Source organism: Ziziphus jujuba, chromosome 3 (genome assembly GCF_031755915.1).
Source record: "Ziziphus jujuba cultivar Dongzao chromosome 3, ASM3175591v1".
Taxonomy (NCBI): Eukaryota; Viridiplantae; Streptophyta; class Magnoliopsida; order Rosales; family Rhamnaceae; genus Ziziphus; species Ziziphus jujuba.
The window spans coordinates 30,434,351-30,457,987 of NC_083381.1; the positions used below are offsets into that span (position 1 = coordinate 30,434,351).

Consider the following 23,637-nt stretch of genomic DNA (forward strand, 5'->3'; position numbering starts at 1 on the left):
TCATTAAGCCATTGTGATCTATAAGGTTCTGGATGTTTAATTTTTTTCAAGCCTAATTTATCAACTACAAGATTACTTATCACATTAGTACAACTCCCACTATCTATAATCATGCTACAAATTTTACCTTGTATTTCGCAGCGAGTGTGGAAGATGTTTTCTCTTTGTATCTGCTCTTCATCTTGGTAGACAGCAAGTACTCTCCTTGAAACCAAGCTCAACTCGGCATTAGATGTATCTACAGGTTCGGCCTATTCTTCATTGCAATCCTCCTCTTGCTCGGTTTCAGCCCCACTTTCTTCACATGCGGATTCCAGCTCACCATCACCCTTTAATACCATGATTCTTCTATTTGGGCATTGGCTGGATATGTGTCCTCTTCCTTGGCACTTAAAACAAATTATCTCTCTGGATTTTTGAGGTTTAGGATCAGATTTTACCTCACCTCTAAGTGCTTGGACAGATTCGGTCTTGAACTCCCTTCTTGGCCGGTTGGTAGATTCATCTCCTAACTTCGGCTTCAACTTGTTTTCATAAGAGGAATTGTTTTTCCAGCCACTTGAACTTGTCCTTCCACTGCTAGAAACTCCTCCAAACCGTGTACTAACACCCCTCCTCTTGAATTGGTTCTCATGCTTAATGGCTACATGCAACATCTCCTCCAATTCCAACTATTGTTGTAATTCAAGTTGGTTGGCAATGTCTCGGTTTAATCCTCCAAGAAATCTTGCCATGGTTGCCTCCCTATCCTCATTCATATTCAGCCTCATCATTAACATCTCCATCTCTTTGTAATAGTCGTCCACGGACCTACTTCCTTGAGACAAAGATTGAAGCCGTTGATGCAGCAACCTATGGTAATGGGATGGCACAAACCGCTTCCTCATGGCTCCTTTCATTTGTCGCCATGTTGTAATTAAGTCATCACCAACTCTCCTTCGGGTGCTTTGCTCTTTTGTCCACCATTGGAGTGCATAATGGCCAAACTCCATTGCTGCCAACTTCACCTTCTTACCTTCCGAATAGTTGTGGCAGTCAAAAATCATCTCCATTTTCTCTTCCCACTCCAAATAAGCTTCGAGATCACTTTTACCCATAAAAGGTGGGATATTAACCTTTATATTTCCCAAATCATCATCTGTATCTTCCCTCCTATATCTCCCACGGCCAGCTCTATCTTGGACAGCAAAGGTTTTGTCCATACCTTCCTCAAAATCACCGTCGAATGGATCCTCATCAATTTCCTCTCTCGGCCTCTCACGACCTCTTCGTCCTCGGCCTCTTCCTCCATGGAATTCTTGCCTATTTCTTGTATTCGGCCTTCCTTGTGAAGCTTCTAGTCTTCCCACTCTTTGATTTACATGCTCAACTTGAGCACTAACCCGCTGTATTGATTCCAAAACAGCTCTCATGTCTAATTGGTCTCCACTCCCGGTAGCTCGGTCATCGCCATGGAATGCTACGGACTCTTCCTCATTGATCCTCAAGGGTGGATCCCCTCTTCTTATTCTAGAATCTGCCATGTTAGTAAAATACTGCAAAAATAAAATAAATCCTCACAATATTCACTCCCTCACGTGTTTCACTCAAACAAGGTCTCGACACTCGTGTTTGCACACCAGTTTCGGCTTTTACCCTCTTTTAAGCTCTCACACTCTTGCCTTTTTCCACTCAATGAATTATCTCAAAGTTCTAATTAAAACACCCACAAAACAGCAATTAGATCACTAGTATGTTTTAATTAAACTTATCAACAAAGCAGTAGCAAAAAGTAGGCAATACCGAAAGAATCCAACAAATCCTAATTTTTCGGCTTTCTAGACAAGAAAACACAAAATAATGGGAAAACGTTGGAATTTTTGAAAACTGCACCAGATGGTAGTAGATTATGAGTTTAAGAATAAAATTCCAGAAAAAGAAATTCAAATACGAACAAGAATCAAAGAGAACAAAATTATAGAAAAGTGTTGGTTGTTGTTCTTGTAATTCAAGTTTTGTATCAATTCCTTTATCTAATTTTAATCCAAATAATTTAAGCACCCAAAATCCAAATATACAGCAGCAAAAATAATTCTCCAGCAACTCAAATATTGAATAAATAATAAAAAACCAGCAGCTCCAACAAATTTCCAGCAAACAAATCAAACTCCAACAAATCGAAATATTTTTTTTTCTTTTTTTTTTTTTTTTATTTGGCTTTACCTTCTTTTTTTTTTTTTTTTCACTAACAGGACATAAACAACTGTAGTAGCAAGAATAATTACCAAAATTGCAATTCCAACTCCAAAACAAATACCAAACCCGTGACCTCCAAATAAACAAAATGTGCAGTTTATTTATTTATTTATTTTTTTAAGTGTTGCCGCAAACTTCTTTTTTTTTTTTTTTTTTTTGAATATATGAATGCAAGTATTTAAGACTAAAACAGCAAAGAAAAATCAACAAAAACCAAATTAACAAGAACAATGATAAAAGACAACCAACAAACTAGGAAACAAAAATACGATAAAACTAGGAAATCCTAAGTCAACTAGGAATGAATTTTTTTTTTTTTTTTAAAGATGCTGAACGTGTATAGGATGGATGCAACCTTAACCTAATGCTAAATTTGCAAAATAACACAAAAACAAATAAAGCAAATAAAGATAGATCAAACCTGAACAAAATTTAGCTCTGATACCAAATGATACGAACCTAGGACAGGTTGGTTAGGGGTTGAGGTTCATTCCATTAGAACTTGAACTTAATTAAAGATCCGGGCTAATATAATACGGGTTTAGGAGCAGGTCGTCCTAGGTTCGTATCAACCTCACTAAAGCCGACCAAGATGCCCACATTTGCCCTTTTGTCAAGCTTGTCTCTCATGTGTGGATGAACATGGAGAAAATAAACACCCTTTTGTCAAGCCTGATACGAACCTAGGACGACCTGCTCCTAAACCCGTATTATATTAGCCCGGATCTTTAATTAAGTTCAAGTTCTAATGGAATGGACCTCAACCCCTAACCAACCTGTGGTTAGAAACCTTGGTATAATGAAGATGCCACAATAGGGGATGGAAAACCTATTGATAAGTCAAGCTAAAACAACCAATTCTCTGATGGTGTTTTAGGTGTTCTCAAAGAATAGAGAGATAATTAATCTCACAAGTATTTTCTTAATCAAATCAAAGTTTTAAAGTTATCTATTAATGAAAAATAAGCCTTTAGATAGGCTTTGAAAGAAACATAATAAACCCTAAAAAAACCCTAGGAAAAACCGGCCACACAATGAAGAAGTCTACCTTGGCCGAAACTTTCCTTTTCCTAATCTAATTTGGATTAATTAATTCCTTTATTTTAAATTAGGAATTAATTAATTTACAATGAAAATAATAAAATAATAACTTTCCTAATCTTATTTGTCCAGAAAATAAATAAATAGAAACTAAAAATAATGGTAGTTTCCTAAAACAAAAAGTAGAATAAAATTAGGAAACTAAAATACTAGCTTTTTTGATCAAGTTGACTTTGATCAATCTTTGACCTCTTTGAGCTTCAAATCAGCTTCTAGATGCTTTGTAGGATGCCAAATAAGCTGAATATGAAGTCCCACACGTTGCCCATGCTTGGAAAAATAAGAAAAGGCTACAACAGTAAAATACAGTAAAGCCAGCAAGCAATACAGCAAATTCGGCCAAATTGTTGATGCTGTCCGTACAAGCCCTTTTTGATTGCATTTGAGGCTGCTTTAACTTGATTCCATGACCTCTTAGGCATATGTATTGAACCCATAAAGCATTGGAACCATTTCATGCTTCCCGGACTCCAAAAATGTACCAAAACCGTCACCCGGGTCCGTATCGGGTTCCACCACTTGGATGCTTCGAATAGGCTTTGTATCTTCAAGTATGGACAAGCTCTGTTGAGATTGATTACCCTCTGTATAAATACTCCGAGGTTGCCCTTAAATCTCTTAATTTGAGCTCTTGTGATTGGCCTAGTCTTCATCCGTGTCGAGTCAGCACCCCAGCGAGTTATCGGTTGAGCGGGCTCGGGCGGAATCACATCATTCCCCTCCTCTTGAAAAGGATTTGTCCTCAAATCAAGGTTATCACCTGCAGAAAAAGGAGTTAAATCAGCAACATTAAAGGAGGCACTAACATTATACTCACCCGGTAGATCAAGTTTGTAGGCATTGTCGTTTATCCTCTCCAAAACTTGAAAAGGTCCATCACCCCTCGGCATGAGTTTTGATTTCCTTTGTTCGGGAAATCTTTCTTTCCTTAAGTGCAGCCATACCCAATCTCCAGGTTCAAACACCATTGATTTTCGGCCTTGATTAGCCACCCTTGCTAGAAACTCCTCCAAACCGTGTACTAACACCCCTCCTCTTGAATTGGTTCTCAAGTTTAATGGCTACATGCAACATCTCCTCCAATTCCAAGTATTGTTGTAATTCAAGTTGGTTGGCAATGTCACGGTTTAACCCTCCAAGAAATCTTGCCATTGTTGCCTCTCTATCCTCCCTCATGTTTAACCTCATCATTAACATCTCCATCTCTTTGTAATAATCCTCCACGGACCTACTTCCTTGAGACAAAGATTGAAGCCTTTGATGCAGCAACCTTTGGTAATGGGATGGCACAAACCGCTTCCTCATGACTCCTTTCATTTGTCGCCATGTTGTAATTAAGTCTTCACCAACCCTCCTTCGGGTGCTTTGCTCATTTATCCACCATTGGAGTGCATAATGGCCAAACTCCATTGTTGCCATCTTCACCTTCTTACCTTCCGAATAGTTGTGGCAGTCAAAAATCATCTCCATTTTCTCTTCCCACTCCAAATAAGCTTCAGGATCACTTTTACCCATAAAAGGTGGAATATTAACCTTGATATTTCCCAAATCTTCATCTGTATCCTCCCTCCTATATCTCCCACGGCCAGCTCTATCTTGGACAGCAAAGGTTTCGTCCATACCTTCCTCAAAGTCACCGTCCAATGGCTCCTCATCAAATTCCTCTCTCGTCCTCTCGCGACCTCCTCGTCCTCGGCCTCGTCCTCCATGGAATTCTTGCCTATTTCTTGTATGCGGCCTTCCTTGTGAGGCTTCTAATCTTCCCACTCTTTGGTTTACATGCTCAAATTGAGCACTCATCCGCTGTATTGATTCCAAAATAGTTCTCAAGTCCACTTGATCTCCACTTCCGGTAGCTCGGTCATCGCCATGAAATGCTACGGACTCTTCCTCATTGATCCTCAAGGGTGGATCCCCTCTTCTTATTCTAGAATCTGCCATGTTAGTAAATTACTGCAAAAATAAAATAAATCCTCACAATATTCACTCCCTCACGTGTTTCACTCAAACAAGGTCTCGACACTCGTGTTTGCACACTAGTTTCGGCTTTTACCCTCTTTTAAGCTCACACACTCTTGCCTTTTTCCACTCAATGAATTATCTCAAAGTTCTAATTAAAACACCCACAAACAGCAATTAGATCACTAGTATGTTTTAATTAAACTTATCAACAAAACAGTAGCAAAAAGTAGGCAATACCGAAAGAATCCAACAAATCCTAATTTTTCGGCTTTCTAGACAAGAAAACACAAAATAATGGGAAAACGTTGGAATTTTTGAAAACTGCACCAGATGGTAGTAGATTATGAGTTCAAGAATAAAATTCCAGAAAAAGAAATTCAAATACGAACAAGAATCAAAGAGAACAAAAATATAGAAAAATGTTGGTTGTTGTTCTTGTAATTCAAGTTTTGTATCAATTCCTTTATCTAATTTTAATCCAAATAATTTAAGCACCCAAAATCCAATTATCCAGCAGCAAAAATAATTCTCCAGTAACTCAAATATTGAATAAATAATAAAAAAACCAGCAGCTCCAACAAATTTTCAGCAAACAAATCAAACTCCAACAAACTGAATTTTTTTTTTTTTTATTCGACTTTACCTCTTCTTTCTTTTTTTTCTTTTTTTTTTTTTTCTTCACTCACAGAACACAAACAACTGCAGTAGCAAGAATAATTACCAAAATTGCAATTCCAACTCCAAAATAAACACCAAACCCGTGACCTCCAAATAAACAAAATGTGCAGTTTTTTTTAAATGTTGCCGCAAACTTCTTTTTTTTTTTTTCTTGTTTTCTTTTCTTTTTTTTTTTTGACTATATGAATGCAAATATTTAAGACTAAAACAGCAAAGAAAAATCAACAAAAACCAAATTAACAAGAACAATGATAAAAGACAACCAACAAACTAGGAAACATAAATACGATAAAACTAGGAAATCCTAATTCAACTAGGAATGAATTTTTTTTTTTTTTTTTAAGATGCTGAACGTGTATAGGATGGATGCAACCTTAACCTAATGCTAAAATTTCAGAATAACACAAAAACAAATAAAGCAAATAAAGATAGATCAAACCTGAACAGAATTTAGCTCTGATACCAAATGATACGAACCTAGGACGACCTGCTCCTAAACCCGTATTATATTAGCCCGGATCTTTAATTAAGTTCAAGTTCTAATGGAATGGACCTCAACCCCTAACCAACCTGTGGTTAGAAACCTTGGTATAATGAAGATGCCACAATAGGGGATGGAAAACCTATTGATAAGTCAAGCTAAAACAACCAATTCTCTGATGGTGTTTTAGGTGTTCTCAAAGAACAGAGAGATAATTAATCTCACAAGTATTTTCTTAATCAAATCAAAGTTTTAAAGTTATCTATTAATGAAAAATAAGCCTTTAAATAGGCTTTGAAAGAAACATAATAAACCCTAAAAAAACCCTAGGAAAAACCGGCCACACAATGAAGAAGTCTACCTTGGCCGAAACTTTCCTTTTCCTAATCTAATTTGGATTAATTAATTCCTTTATTTTAAATTAGGAATTAATTAATTTACAATGAAAATAATAAAATAATAACTGTCCTAATCGTATTTGTCCAGAAAATAAATAAATAGAAACTAAAAATAATGGTAGTTTCCTAAAACAAAAAGTAGAATAAAATTAGGAAACTAAAATACTAGCTTTTTTGATCAAGTTGACTTTGATCAATCTTTGACCTCTTTGAGCTTCAAATCAGCTTCTAGATGCTTTGTAGGATGCCAAATAAGCTGAATATGAAGTCCCACACGTTGCCCATGCTTGGAAAAATAAGAAAAGGCTACAACAGTAAAATACAGTAAAGCCAGCAAGCAATACAGCAAATTCGGCCAAATTGTTGATGCTGTCCGTACAAGCCCTTTTTGATTGCATTTGAGGCTGCTTTAACTTGATTCCATGACCTCTTAGGCATATGTATTGAACCCATAAAGCATTGGAACCATTTCATGCTTCCCGGACTCCAAAAATGTACCAAAACCGTCACCCGGGTCCGTATCGGGTTCCACCACTTGGATGCTTCGAATAGACTTTGTATCTTCAAGTATGGACAAGCTCTGTTGAGATTGATTACCCTCTGTATAAATACTCCCAGGTTGCCCTTAAATCTCTTAATTTGAGCTCTTGTGATTGGCCTAGTCTTCATCCGTGTCGAGTCAGCACCCCAGCGAGTTATCGGTTGAGCGGGCTCGGGCGGAATCACATCAATGCCCTCCTCGGTTTTGATGGCTTTGTTGTTGTTGTTGTTGACTCCATCCACTTTTGTTGTTGTTTGTGTTGTTGTTGGTTGTAAAACCGGTTTGGTTGGTGTTGTTGCTCTTCCTTCCTTTATTCTTCTTTTTGTTGCCGTGGCTACCATAGGATGCACTCTCTATGGTCTCCTCCTTTCTAATGGCTCTCCTTTATTCGGTTGCTTGAAGAGCATTGATGAGCTCACTCAAGGTTATTTCACTAAGATTTCTAGATTCTTCAAGGGAGGAAATCTTAGCTTCAAACCTTTCGGGTAAGCTCACCAATACTTTCTCTACTATGTTTGATCGGTGAATTGCTCACCAAGGACCCGAATTTGATTTACCACTTTGAGCATCCTTTCCGTGAAATCCTTGACAAGCTCATTCTCGTTCATCTTCAAGGTCTCAAACTCTCTTCTTAGGTTTAAAACTTGCATTTGCCGAGTTCTAGTATTTCCATAGAACTCCTCTTGAAGTTTTATCCAAATCTCTCTAGCACTTGTGCATGACATTATCCTTGTAAAAATGGAATCACTCACGGAGGAGTGCAAGGCAGTGAGGGCCTTGAACCCTTTGGCAACTTCGGCCTCATGTGCATTTCTTTGTGCTTGGGTTGCATTAGCTCTCAACTCTTCCACTACATAACCTTCTTCTATGACTTCCCATAAACCAAAGGCTTGAAGGTAGGCTTTCATTTTTATACTCCAAATGGAATAGTTTTGGCCTTCAAACTTAGGTGGTGTTGGGGTTGCAAAGGATTGTGAGGCCATTTGAAAAAATGGTTTTTGAAAAGTTTTGAAAAATGGACACAAGAACAAGCTTTCGGGTGGTGGTGTTTTGGTGAGTTTCAACTAGTCTTTTTGGGAGGTTTTGGTTTCGGTTGGAAGGCTTTAAGTGGGGGATCCTCTCACAAATAAAATGGTCTAGGTTGAAAGCTCACAAGGTCCTATGAAATTACATTATGCTTTGATACCATGATGGAATTTGGTGTAGGTTTATGTTGTTGTACCCTAGAGCACAATCATTCAAGGTGTTAGTCAAGAATGATTGTTGTTGGTTCATGATTCTTGATTTTGTTTTTTGGGTTTGTTAAGGTTTTGTTTCTGGTTTTTAATGGAGGTTTGGGATTCTTGAGAAGGTTGTTAGCTTTTGGGAAGAAGATGAAACCAAAATGTAGTAGTTGAGAGAGAGAGAGAGAGAGAGAGAGAGAGAGAGAGCTAAAATTGTTGTTTTTCAAAATTTGTTTTTTTTTTTTTGAATTTTTTCTTCTCTTTTTCATTACAATTTTCATACTTTTAAATACATCAAAAAGACAATAAGACATGCTGCCATATTGAGCAATAAATACAAAAGCATTAAAAGTAACCAACCAAGCTAAACTACCTCAACTAACTCTAATCAATGTGCTGGGCATGCAAGAAACCTTCTTTAATGGGCAGTTTGGCTTGTCTAAGGCATTTGAATTTGAAAACCAGCTCCATTTGACTTGAAAATTTGAGGGAAGCCTTTTTGAATATTAAATTGTATTCTAGCCAAAAATCAGATAAAATAAAGCCGATTTTCCCATCCAAAAATAATCAAATCCGAGGCAGTTTTGTCCAGAATCCAAGGAAGTGGACTTATGTTGCTGGAAATACAATTCCAGCAACTAGACAAAAATCCCCTAAGCTTAGTTAATGAGCTTAGGGCATTACAAAAAAGATATTATTCTTAAACATTACAAGATAAAATAAAAATGTATAAACATAAATAATATTTGGTCTTTGATGTTGCAAAATAAAGAGTGCAAGTATAACCGAACTACCTTTCACATTGTGGCAAGATCACCACATTTCAACAACCGTATTAGATTAAAGTCCTAAACTTGGTTAGAACAAGTGGGAGATTGTTAAACTTATACTAGTTGAGCAAATTGATTCATTGATCAGAAGCTTTACTTAATGATGCGACATAAGATCTCCAAACTAGCCCATTAAGTGATAGAACTCATTTAACTAGTTATTAATATATAAAAATTGCTCATTAATTGGGCTCAAGATATTATTAAACCCTTGGAGATTAGGGTTGGAAGTGTATAAATATACTGCCTTCTAATCTCTAGTCATATAAAATTTTACGTATTATTTTTTTAGAGATTTAGAATTTCAATAAAAAAAATTAAACATCTTGAGAGAAAAATAGAAACTTGAGGTTTCAGTATGTTTTTTAGATTAACCGTCTTATTTCTTTTGTGATCAGGTGCACCCACACATAGATCTGTGGCATAAAAAATAGTTTGGAAGGTCTTGTAAATTTAAAAAGATATTTTTTGCACTACTGCAGGTTTAGTAATGGATGATGAATATACATAGATCACATGATTTATTCAATTGTATGATCCTAGTTTTTGAAGTATCATTCTAATAGGTTCCTAGTAGAATATTAGTTGAAGGTGGATTCTATATGATGGTAAGTCCTGATGGTACAATAATTATAGGAAAACCAACAAGATTTCCCATGCAAAATCTCTCCCAATTTGTTGCACAGCCAATCAATGCATCAATAGTGAAACTTTCTCTAACTTCTCGATTCAACTTTCCTTGTGATCTTTGTGCCTCTTTTAAGTGTATAAAATGATTCAAGGTGAAACAATCATAAATTCACTCTATAAGAGAAAATCTGTCAACATGAAACAACATATGTTGTTCTTTAAAATTTCAAGTTCTTTCCTCCTTTTTCACCTTGTTATAAATTCAACTATGTGAATTGCCTAATATCATGGAATATAACTTTGGTTTCAACTTCTAATAACTTGCCTAACTTAGTTTCATGTTATCAAATTATCATCAATTCTAGAAACTTAAACTGTACATCAAGACCAAACAAATAACTAGAACTTACCACTTTTCCTAAAAGATTAAGTCGTTAAAAAAAGGACCTAATTATGTATATCAAGTTAACACAAACATACACGTAATACATTTAATACTTGAGCCAAATTTTGAAACTACCAACAGAAAAATGTCTTTAGTTTCAAATTATAAGCTTATATAGAGAAAATCAATTGTCACAGAAATTATCCAAAATTTTCAACAAGAGATTTATTCGAATCAATTGGAAAGCAATTTTCTAAAAATAAGCTCCTAAACAGTAACCGTTGATTAAAAAGTAGACATTAACAAACCTGCACATAGTCTATTGTTAAGAATACACGAGCACATCACAAATTCATTAGACCATTGATCTTGGCTTTCATAATCATCGTCCTGTCTTGACTGACGTCACTTATTGATATGAGCCAACATATCAAAGTCCATAATAAGTTTACCATGCTTTGAACAGAGTCAAGGGTATACTTCAAATCAAAAGGGACCATGATAACTCCTTTTGAAGAAATAACATGTACAACCTAAAATGTTTTTTTCTAATTAGTATATTTTTGAGATCCACACTGAGTAAGACAGAAATAATATATCTTAGATTAAATTATATATATACAGGATTGTTACCTTCATATCAGCATCATCAAGATAACCAATAGTAACTTTTGTAATGTCAATGGGAATGGATCATCAAGAGAAACATCTATTGAAGAGAGATCATCTGGATCTTTTCGCTTGATAGTATCCAGAATGATTGCAATCTGTGGCACTTTTGCAAAAGGGTCCAAGCTTATCATGTTACAGAGATTATGCATGAAGTTCACCATTAATTGCATTATTCTCTACAAACAAAGGGGATAATGCATATAAAAAGAGACTAGCACTACCAAGCTTTTAGATATGCTCATTACACCAGTATGACCAACAATGCCGACTGTTAGGTGCAATGCTATCATGCCACAATGAGCAACAAGTATGGAGCCAACTAGTTCCGATCCAATCGCGTAGGGAACCATTTCTATCAAACATTTCTCAAATAAGTTGATGGATATTCCTTAGAGTTTCATGGAAAGTGTGATATCTTACTCAATTGTGTGGTTCTTTATATGTTGTTGGAAATTTTCACTATAAACTCAGAAGTTTCGGGATTAGTAATAAACTCAACATTATATCAAAAGTTGGGTGTTTAAAATGGTCTTGTGCTTTTGACCTCATTAAGTCCTGCTAATAATCCTAATAGCTTAAATATTAAAAATATAGTCTCAAGTTTATGAATATGTTTTAGAAAGCTAGAAAGATAAAATTTTAAAGAGCTAAGAACAATACCAACATGAGTATAGGCAATTGATCTAGTTGATGAACCTATAGATAATTCCTCAATGTTCCAAGGGTTCCTTGACCTACCATCAAACCATATATCATCATATGCCAATGATCCAAAAATAGGCTTTGCAACAAGAACTACTCCCACAGACTTTAACTGACAACAACATAGTCATTAATTAAAAAAATAAGAGCATTCTATAAATTAAACTCTATTTTTAAAACATATTTTGTACCACTTGTAGACACAAACTTCACTATCAAGAACTTGGTCTTTGAAGCTTCTTGAACTTTAAGTCAACTTACCCTAATCTTATCTTTTAACCCATATGGAATTCCATGGAGTGGATCTAAAAAATGACTTAATATGTAACTCGTATTAGGGTAACAAATAAGGTAGAGAGGCATTATAAAATTATAGAAAGCCACATTCCTATGAATTGAACCATCATTACCACTCCTGAATTACCTAACCTAACAAATGTTTTTGCTTAATCCATTCTCTATTGGTGTTACATGGAAAATGGATCACTATGCTCTATGTTACTTCATTAAAAAGTTCAAACAATGTGATGAAGATCATGCACAAAGATCTAGGTAATTTTGTTACAAGGTGAAATTATCTGGAAGCCACTGGCTCACCAAATAAGATTAGCACCTCAAATTATGGCATAACTCAGTAAATTTCATGCAATGGGAAACTGAATCTTTATGATCATAATAATTTGAAAAGATGCCTCCTCAAATACACTCCTTTGGAAAGCAACTCATCAGCCTCTTTTGCTTGTTTGTATGTTAATTCTTCTGTACAAAATATTACAACCTCAAGAACTAGATTGTACTTGTTGCATTCGAATGAAATATGTTAATATTATAAAGATTTATAGGAAGAAACTAATGTGTTTATAGAGGCTCCCCCTTGCCTTTTGAGTCTTTGTAGGAAAATTGAGTATTTCCTTTATCTTAATGAATTCTCTTAACTCAAGAACCTGATGATCACTGGATGATTATAGATGCATACTTAGTTAATAGTCAAACATAACTTTTTAATAAAGTCAATTCCAAAGCATACTTAGATTAGATCCAAAATCGAATCCAGGTGCAGAAGAGCCGTGAGAAACATGCAAAGCTTAGGAGGTTTGAGGTCTAGGATGACAATCAGCAATCAAGTGACCAGGCCTTTTACAATAGTTGCAAATTTTTTTCTTACATTGATTCGCTATATGCCCATATTTTTTGCAGCTATAGCATTACACTTTGCTCATATCTCGTACCTCGGCTTGAGTTTCATAAGCGATTTCCATCGAATTAGCTCTCTGATGATTCTTATTTTCAAGCACAAATTTGAGTTGCACACCATTGCTATTCACGAAAAAGTTCAGCAAAACATGTTTCAAGTGATGGAGAAGGAATTCGGGACATCAAATTGACACGAACTGGTTCATATTCACGTTGTAGCTTCATAAGAAATTGATCCCGTTGAGACACTTCATGGACTTGTTGTAAAATTGGCAAGTCCTCAGCAGGGACAGAAGCATAAATCTGTTCTTTATATTTAGCCCACAAGTTTAGAAAGCCAGAATAATAGTCCTGTATGGATAAATTACCTTGACAGTACTCAGACAATTCTAATTCAAGCTGAAAACGTCTAGCCGAATTCTCCTGATAATAAATTTTCTTCAAAAAATCCCACATATCTTTAGTAAAATGAAAGGATCTTAAGCTAAGGATAATCTGAGTTTCTACAGAACCTAAAATCCAACTAATTACTTGAGCATCATTAGAATTCCATTGAGTGATTTTACCAACATCAGAATCATCCTTAGGCTTAGAAACAAATCCATCTAAATGTTCCCACAAATTCTTTCCTTTCACAAACATCCAAAATTGAAACTCCAAAGAAAAATAATTTTTCCCATTTAATTAAATAGGCAAAATACCATATTTTTCTGCCGTTATCAAAAAAATAATGAATCAGGAAAGGAAAACATCACGTACGTGAGAACAAAATGAGGTAACTTGAATATTTGATCCCAAAGATGCGATGCTCACCAGCAGAATAATTGCAAAGCCCAACCAACAATACTTAGATTAACGCAACCAATAACTAGATCAAAATACTCTGTTTTGATATCCAAGAAACAGAGCTCAATCTTGCCTCAAAAATCACAAAAGGAAGGCTCTGATACCATGACAAAAATAATAGAATAAGGAAATAAAATAATAATTTTGCTTCAAAAATTGTCATGCCATGATCTTTAAGATGACTCTTTTTATACAAGTTAAATATGCTATACAAGGCAAGTGTCTTTCCCTCAATAATGAGGTCAACTATACAATTACGTAATAATGGGGTCAACTATACAATGAAATATATACAAGAAAAAAGGCTAAGAATATGGGATGTGATGAGATTGCCAAATTAGTAAGATTGCTATTTAATGAGTCATGATAAGCTTTGACAGTTTTACCCTCATGAAGGCAATATCTTTTTCACTATCTGCTATTTTTATGATGAGAGATTGAGAAGGATATTTGAATCTCTTGCTTACATGCTACAATTTGTCACTTCCCCAGTTAGGGTTAACAATCAAAACAAAATGGATTATGTAACCCCCATTTACAGAACCAACAAGTTTTCCATTGGCTCTACTAGTAGGGATATTAAACTCTTTTGAGCCCATAACAATGTCCAACATCGAAAATAAAGTATGGACATATAAATGATCAATTCAAAAACTATTGTTAATATGGAATAACATGGAATAAAGTTAAAAATGCTCGAAGTCTCAAACAAATACAGTGTATTTAACCAAATTTACCTTTGCTTCACTAAATAAATTGGCATTAGATAACTCAAATGTACTCCTAAAGGGTAATCTTCATCAAGTTTACGTCAAGTTTTCCCATTGTCTTCACTGTCCTGATCAAAGAACATAATTTTGGTTATATATATCAGTGACAAAATTTGAATTCAACTTCAAGGGACTACAAACTGTACTAAATCTAGGCCCTTTTAATAGGTATTACCTGAACAAATGGATTAGGGAATGAACATTAACTTGTTGGCTAAAAATTTTCCAGATTTTTTTACTTATCACCTATTTTCCATTTGTTAAGGTACAAAAAAAAAAATTTAAGTAACAAATTTGAAAGGGTAATGGATTACAAATTTCAATTGTTCTATTTATATATCCAAGTGCACTTCCCTAACCCAAAAATTAAAAATGAAAATAAATGTTTTGAGAAAAGTATAAATAAGAAGATATCCATATTTGTAAGGGATATATTCCTTGTAGTCTTTATTGAGAAACTTGAATCTTTTTATTTTCATTCTTTGATTTCAAAGTACTTTGCACTATTTAAATATCTTAAATTTCTGTTTCAACTACAAAAGCAAGCGAATTTGAACCAAAAATACAATTTCAGTATTTTGATAATTATAAGGACCCAACAAGAGTTTGCGTGTGGCATGAACTTCCAGCAAAACTAACACATATAAGGTTTCTCAAGCTCATTAGCAATGACAAATTCTCATATTCATATTCAATAGAAAGATCAAGGGAAAAACTAAGTAAAAAATAAAAGAAAGTTACCCCTTTTGGAAATTTGAGAGAGGGAAAGAGCTCATATTGGAATGGTAGTGAAAAAATGTGCACACATGTCCTTTCTTCAAGCCTTCAACTGGATTTGCTAGTTTGCATGCTTGTCATTTGAATTCTAAATTATTATATTCAGATCTTATGAGATACTATTTCTATGGATATATTTTCTATTTTTAATCCTAACTATGAAGAAAATATCAACAAAATATATATATCATATTTCCTAATTACGAACAAAATGTTCAACTTTGTACAAGAAAAACAAAAATGGAAAATGTAACAAAGTAAAAAGCAACGAAAATGAAATGTTCAACTTTTTAGTTGGTAAGCCATCTACCTCTACAACTAAGTCGTGAGTCTGAGATGTTAGAATGAAAGGGAAATTATTGTAAATGATAAAAAAAATAGTACAAAAATTACATTACTTTTCCAAACAAAATGTTGTTAGTAAATCATGTACCTCAACAAAGACTGGAAACACATATGGTATGCTCGTGACAATGCAAATTCACTACATTGCGTATCCCAGTGGTTAATGATAAGTATCATTGCTGGCTGAGGTGGGAGTGTTCTCCTTCAGATTGGGTGAAACTTAATACTAATGGAAGTTTTAGCTTAAGATGAGGCTGGTGCTGATAGGGTTACTTGAGATAGTAATGGTAGATAGATTTCCAGTTTCTATGTTAATATTGGGAATCCAATTGTATTCTCGCTGAGCGTTGGGAAGTTTATTGTAGCTTGAAGCTAGTTGTTGATTGGAAGCTCAGTAAAGTTGCTGTGGAGTTGGACTCCTCTATATGTGTGTGTGTGTGTGTGTGTGTGTGTGTGTGTGTGTTACTTGGCAATAGCATGATTAGTTAATTAAGTTAACCGTTAAAAAAAATAATAATAATAATATTAATATGAATTAGATAAAAAAAAACAAAATGGAATGCATAACTATATGAATTCCATTAACAATAATAATGATAATGATAGTAATATTGACTATTAAAAGAAAAAAAAAAGATAATAATATTTTAAGAAGAGGGCTCGTCATAAAAAGCCTTTTGACAAAAAACTAAACCCTTCATTAATATGATCTAAGGGTGTATATTTGACTTTTTTAAAACCTTTTACCATTCTTTAAATAAGTTATTATTACATATAAATAATATTTTCTCTCCTAATTTAATTTCTCTCTCTCTAAGTAAACTCTAACCATCTTTCTCTCCCAATTATCTCATGGAAAAAAATGCAGTACACTTATTAAAGAAGACTATAGAGTCAAGTCTGACTGTCAAGTGACCAGAGAATGGAGTGAGAATCAAATATTGAAGAAGAGATCTTCAAGTGCTGAATCTCATTCATCTTGGTAGAAGACTTTATGGGTTCTGTAGATTCCTAGTAAAATAAAAATGATTTTGTGGAAGGCTTGTCACTCAATTTTTTCCTTGCAATCGGAATTTGAATTTGAAGTCCCAAAAGGCGAGGAATAATGGAATTGTGACTTTTGTAGATTATAGAGCTATGTTCATTCTAAAGAAGTGTCTGATGCTTCTCTTCTTTTCTTGGAGTGTGAAAGTATCAATTTTGGAGCATTCTTAGATATTTGTTGTTGGGTTTTCCAAAATTTTAGTACTTTTAAGAGAGAACGTTTTGCTATGATTTGTTGAGCTTTGTGAAGTAGGAGAAATGCGAGTACTAATGGTTAAGTGATGATATAGCAGCTATCAATGTAATAATAACAATCAAGTCACGAACCTATATATAGGCCCAGGGTCCTATGGCCCCCTCAATTTGAGTTCTTTTCACTTTCACATGAAGACATATGGTCGCCCAAAGTAAATATAGTTAATTCAATCTCCATCTTATAACATTTTTAATAAATAATTTTATACGTTTTTATAATAACATGTTATAATTAAAAAAGGTAAATAAGTTTTATATTTATACTTATATTTAACATTACCTAATGTTTATCAAAGTTTATAATTTTTCTTTTTTATATTTTCTTACCCACATTAAAATTTTGATTTTGAATTTAATCAATTTTTTATTTGATATCATATGTGTATATATATATATATGTATTTTTTATAGATGATGCTATCATATTAATGCATTCACAAATTAAATTTTCTTAAAAAGCCTTTAAATTTCTACACTTATCACATGCACAATTTTATTATTATAATTTTGCCTAATAATAATACTTATATTGAATTTGTACATGTGATAGAATATAATTCTTTTTTTTTTTTTTTTTTTACATTATTGCCCATCCAAATATTCAGTTTTGGTTCCATCCCTTGGTAATCCTTAAAAACTATTCTAAGAAAGGATGGATAAAAAGTGAGGGGGGAATAAACACGGAAGCGAGTAGCAATATAAATAGAATAAAATAATATCCATGACAAAACTAACATCCTCCCATCTCTTGGTTGGGGGAGTAAATTGATAAACCTTTTTGTAAGGTTGAAGTCGCTCAATGGTAACAAGGCCACGGAGTGAGCGAGTTCCCTACAAACAAAAGCCCGGCCACAATACTATCTCATTATGATATCATCATCCTCCGAAATTACCGCAACTTACATAGGCAGCAGAAAAATTCAAAGATGAAACAATTCATTACTTCCTTTTTTCTTTTCCTTTTTTAAACTTTTTGTTTCAAATGAAACAATTATTTCAAGATTGGAAATGTCACATTCTGCAAGATTTTATCATTGATTAATTGATCAAATACTTCCCTTTAAAGAAAAATATTTGGAAAATCTCGGAAAACCATGAAGACAAATTGAGTCAGGAGCTCCATACTCATAAAAGTCATGTAACACATCAGTCAAAATTGAAACGGTCCAAAATTCAACCAGCAATAAAGGAGAAACAGATAAAAATCCAAAATTGAACCAATTCATCACAATTTTCTGTTTGTTTTGTTTTCTATATCAAACAATTATTTCAAAATTAGAAAATCTAATAGACCAAATCATACATGTGGGAGCTGACTTGCTAAAGGAGGGCTTGAATTGTATCAAATCTTTTGCATAGAATTTCTCAGATTTTAGAATTTCTTTTAGCCGGTAAATAATGCCCGTGGAATCTAATTTAATGGAATAAATAAGGTGAAAGAATTTTTGAGTGATGATTGTCCAAATAAAACTAAAAATACAAAATTTTAACTCGTGTTATCTTGATACAAATGTAATTCAACTTCTTTTCATGAAAAAACCTAATAAAATGTTTAAAAACTTAAAATAAATAAAATAATAAAAGACCGTATCTGTAATGGTAGGCTTGACCTAGATACTGAAGGATCCACAATAAATCTAGCAACATCTACCTTTTCATGGTTTGTGCTTAATTATTCATTACATCTTGGTTCGATTGTTGATTTAGTCATGACATGTTATATGACAAAATGCGGCTACTTCTAACTAGGGGTGGACAAAATCCAATCCATTTTAATGATCTGAATTAGATTTTTGCATCAATTGGATTGAATTGGATTCAAAATACTATAAATCATATGGATTGGTTATGGATTGGAAATATAAATCAAATTCAATCCAAATAATATATTATGTAATTAAAAATTATATATTTTTTATTTTTTTTCATTTTTATATATTAATTTTTAACCCTTTTTTTCCCATTTTTAAATGTTGATTTTTAACCTTTTTTTCCCCCATTTTTATATATTAATTTTTAATATATATATATTTTTATATTTCCAAATTCTAAATCGAATTGTAAGTTGTAACTTTAAACTAAACATTTACCTCCGTTGCCGTCTACCACCAGTCCATCACCATAACCATAAACCATGCCAAGCTTCGATTCGACCATCTGCTCCTCTATTTCAAGACTCACGGCAGCTTCAGCATCTGTTCCTATACTTCGAGACTCACGCCAGCTTCAGCATCTATTGCTACATTTTTTTTTTATTTTCCATTGTAGACTATGTTGTATTATTATAATTGTATTTTATGTTTGAATAATTATAATTTATTATTTATACTTTATATTTGGAAATTTTTTTATTTATATTATCTATCTATAAATTATTAAGTTTCAAACCGATTAACCAATCCAAACCAAATCGATTTTGGTTTGGGTTTAACGCTTTAAATGTTTGATTTGGATTCTACATTAGAGAAATCGATAAGTATGGATTGGATTATATTTTGCTTTAAAACCGAACCAATTCAATCCATGTCCACCCCTATTTCTAACCAGAACACCAAAAAAAAAAAACAAAGGGAAAAAATGTAGTTACTATTTTCTTATCTTTTTAAATTATAATTATTATATTTTTTTTTCTTAAGAATCCATTTGGGTTTGAACTTACAACCCTTTGACATCTATTTCTAGTTCTTTTTTCTTTTGATAGAATTGATTAATTAGGTTTCAATGCACAAACATTTGTGACTGCATTTTGTTGGTAACTTATTTATCTTTAATATAAAGAGAATTGATTTTGTATAAATGTAAACAATGTAATTAGTTTTGCATCTTTTGCACTACTATCATTTTACTCTTAAATCTGTACCTCATTTTCACTTCTAAATAGTTGTAATCGATCAATTTGTGTCTAACACTTGTTTTTCAAAGTGGCATTAATCTTTCGCCTCCATTGTTTGGATTCACTAATTAAGCTACAGTATAGCTTATACCATTTTTCCCTACATAAAAAATTCATCCACGTTCTATTTTGACATGGTCCATATTTTTGCACATACTCGATGGAGAAGATTAGTGCATGTAGAATATGGTTAAAGTCAGTCAAGTTTTAGATGGTTTAATTGAGGTAACTTTCAATGCCTCTTTGTTGGTAGCTGATATTGGTTAAATGCCCACTTATTTAATACAAGCGTCAAAGCGTACAAATAGTTGGGGAAACTTTAGGAGATAGTAACGAGATGACATATTCCATCTTAAAAACAGAACAAGTATGGCATAGTGAAGAATGACAATTTACCATATACACCTCGTATTAAAAAATCAGAAAAGTTGCATAAAGGGATATCCACAGAAAATGGTTCAGGTCATGCCAAGAAGAATTTTAAATTTCAAAATCACCATGTTAAGACTCAAAACAGGTTTGAATTCTGGATTTTGTGACCTCATCTATTCTTGCTGTGGACTTATGTATTTGCTTGTTATCCTGTACATTCTTCAGTTTATCGGCTACGGATTTAACAAAATTTAGCAATGGTTAATCTCCATCTCTTAACAAATCACTATTTTCTTATCACATAATTAATTGGCGAAGTAAACAAAATGTCTTCATGTTCCATAAGAAAACTGCTACAGCCTCTAGTCCATCTATTGAAGTATGATTTTACAGCAGCTAATAAAGAAATGCCCCTATTCAACTTCAGTACCCTCTAAACTCTTAAAAGATAGATCTACATATATATGATTGATATCTTCAAACTTCATAAACACCCACACACACACACACATTTAAATCAAATCAAACATTTGTTTATCCAAAATCCCAGCCTCTTTTCTCTCTAGAAATGCATGTTAGCCTAGCCTTAGGCCTTTACCCATGCCAAACTCTAAAGTTTGAATTTTTTGAGTTCTCTCAACCCTAATATTTATGATTTGCTATGGAGGATATGAAAAAAGCCTTTATTAATAGGAAATTTCTTGTAGATGTGGAGGAAGATGATGCCCTTGATCAATCTAGTCTTCAATACAGCTTGCTTGGCAGACTATATGTGGAAAAGAATGTAAACAATAATGCAATTATCTCGGTGCTTAAGAAGTGTTGGAACATAATGAGAGGGATGGAGTTTAAAGAATTGGAGAATGGAGTCTTTTGTTTCCAATTTTCATGTGAGGCGGATATAAAGAATGTTGAAGACCACGGGTCCTGGTGCTTTAATGAGCATGTACTCTTGTTTTCGACAATTGGGAATTGAAGTTATCACTTGCTGAAGTCATTTCAAAACATGTTCAATTATGGTTCCAAATTTTAGAGTTTCCAATGGAGTGGTAATCAAATTAATTTATTAAGAAACTGGGTAATTCCTCAGGTGAGGTGGTCAATGTTGATTTGGGAGGAGCAAATGGGTACGATTTTCGATAGTAAAAGTTAGAATCAAGTTTGATATAGAGTATCCTTTAATTCTCGGTATGTGGTTTCGACAAAAAGTTCGACAATCTCTATAGATATCCTTTAAATATGAGCGACTTCACAATTTTGTAATCTATGTGGGCATATTAGGCATGATATGAAATGTTGTATAACTAGTTCACAGATGGGTAGCAAACATTTGAATAACATTAGTATGTTTGGTAGATAGTTAAATGAAAAATTCCCATCACAGTTACAAGAGGATGCCCATGAAAAATTACTAATGATAGAGGATTCTCAATTATCGAGGTAGAACTCTAATATGCAAAATTGGTTCCCTATAATTCTTCAATGGGGATAGATACTGGGCACTCCATTAGCATTTGTGGAGTGTTTAACTCAAATTAGTCTATGCAAAACATCTCAAGTTTCAACTAAGCTACTCTTCAAGGAGTTTTGAATAAGGAAGTAGATGATAATACATAGATTGAATTGGGTTTGGGGAAGATGACAAGGACTAAGGCATCAGGTATCGAGGTGTGCATGGAACCATCTACTTTGCAAGAAAATAGTTTAGGACCTCTTCGACACTTTTCTCAGCATAGGATTGTTTATCATTGAATAATAATGTGGTTTTAATGAAATGATATGATGATTGAGGAGGGCCTAGAAAAGAACAGGAGATTGATTTAGATGCTAGACAAGAGCTTAATCTTTAACTCAGGAATTTGAGGTGCAATGAAGGTATGTGGCTGATGCTTGGAAAGATAGGAAAACTTTTGGAAAATTAACTTCAAAGAAAAAGAAGGCCGAGGTTACCTCATGGGGCAAAAGTAATAAAACAGCACATCTTAAAAAGATGCCAGATATTCGTCTTTCAAAAGGGGGAAGATTAAAAAAGAGCTAGGTACTAAGGAGAGTTTAGGTTTAAACTTAGTGGATTTTTTGTGGGATTTGCTTATAATAAAGAGAAATTGGGTAATGAGATTGCTCATAACATATTCCACCATTCCCAATGAGTATTATATATTGAATTGTCAGGGTTTATGGAATTCCTGAATAGTTTAAACATTAAAAAACTTAATTTCTTTACAAAACCTTTCTTAGTGGTTTTAAGAAAAATTAAAGCCAAGGAGGAAGTCATTAAAAACTTGAGTAGGAAATTAGGTATGGATAATTGTGATGTAGTGAATCATGTTGGATTATCTGGAGGTTTTTGTTTGCTTTGGAGGAAAGAAGTTACGATTCGTTCTTTCTTTAAATCAAGATACATTATAGATTCAGAAGGAAAGGTAGAGGGTAAAGTAGTATGTTTCACTTTTGTTTATGGATGTAGGGAGTTTGTTGATGGGAGGAAACTTTTTCAAGACATGTTGGCATCTAGAAGAAAATACAACGTTCCATGGGTGTGCATTGGTTATATTGACGAAATTCTTAATAATCCTAAAAAAAAAAAGGTGGTTGGGATGGGGATAGATTGCATTATGTAGTGTTTTGAAGCATTACTAATGATATTAGGTCGATAAACTTAAAGAATATTCATTGTGGTTTTACTTAGTATAATAAAATGAGCTATCCTTTTGGATTTAAGAAGACTTGATAAGGTTCCTGTCTTTAGTTCCTTCCTGCCCAAATATAGTAGTGGATGTTCCTCTTGTTATTGGTATCACTTTCCTTTAATTATGTAATTGGAGATGAATATTAGGAAAAGCTATAAAGCTTTTCGATTTGAAGCAAAATGGATTTTGGAGAATGTTTTCAAGGAGATGGTGGAAGGCTTGGAGGAGTAAGGAGATGGTGGAAGGCTTGGAGGAGTAGATCTACTAGTTATAGTAACAATTTCTTTCAGGAAAAAGTATAAAGCTTTTCGGTTTGAAGAAAAATGGCTTTTGGAGAATGCTTTCAAGGAGACAATGGAATAGGCTTGGAGGAGTAGATTTAGTAATTATAGTAATAGTTTCTTCTAAAGGAAGCTCTTTGTTGTGTGAGAGGTACTAAGGGAGTGGAATAAAAGTTTGAAGGATAATTAAAAAGATGTTTTGGAGAATTTGAAGAAAGAAGTTACTTATTTTGAGCATAATGCAAAGATTCAAGATAAGGTTATGAGAAATTGAGAGCTTTGTTGTGAGTAGGAGAAGATTGGCTAACAAAAAGAGCTTTTCTAGATTCAAA

General features: G+C 33.7%; 1 pseudogene; it reads right to left on the bottom strand.

Annotated features, from left to right (window-relative positions):
* Positions 1 to 10,047: 10,047 nt before the first annotated feature.
* LOC107423339 (uncharacterized) lies at positions 10,048 to 19,226 on the bottom strand (annotated as a pseudogene).
* Between the last annotated feature and the right edge of the window lie 4,411 nt (positions 19,227 to 23,637).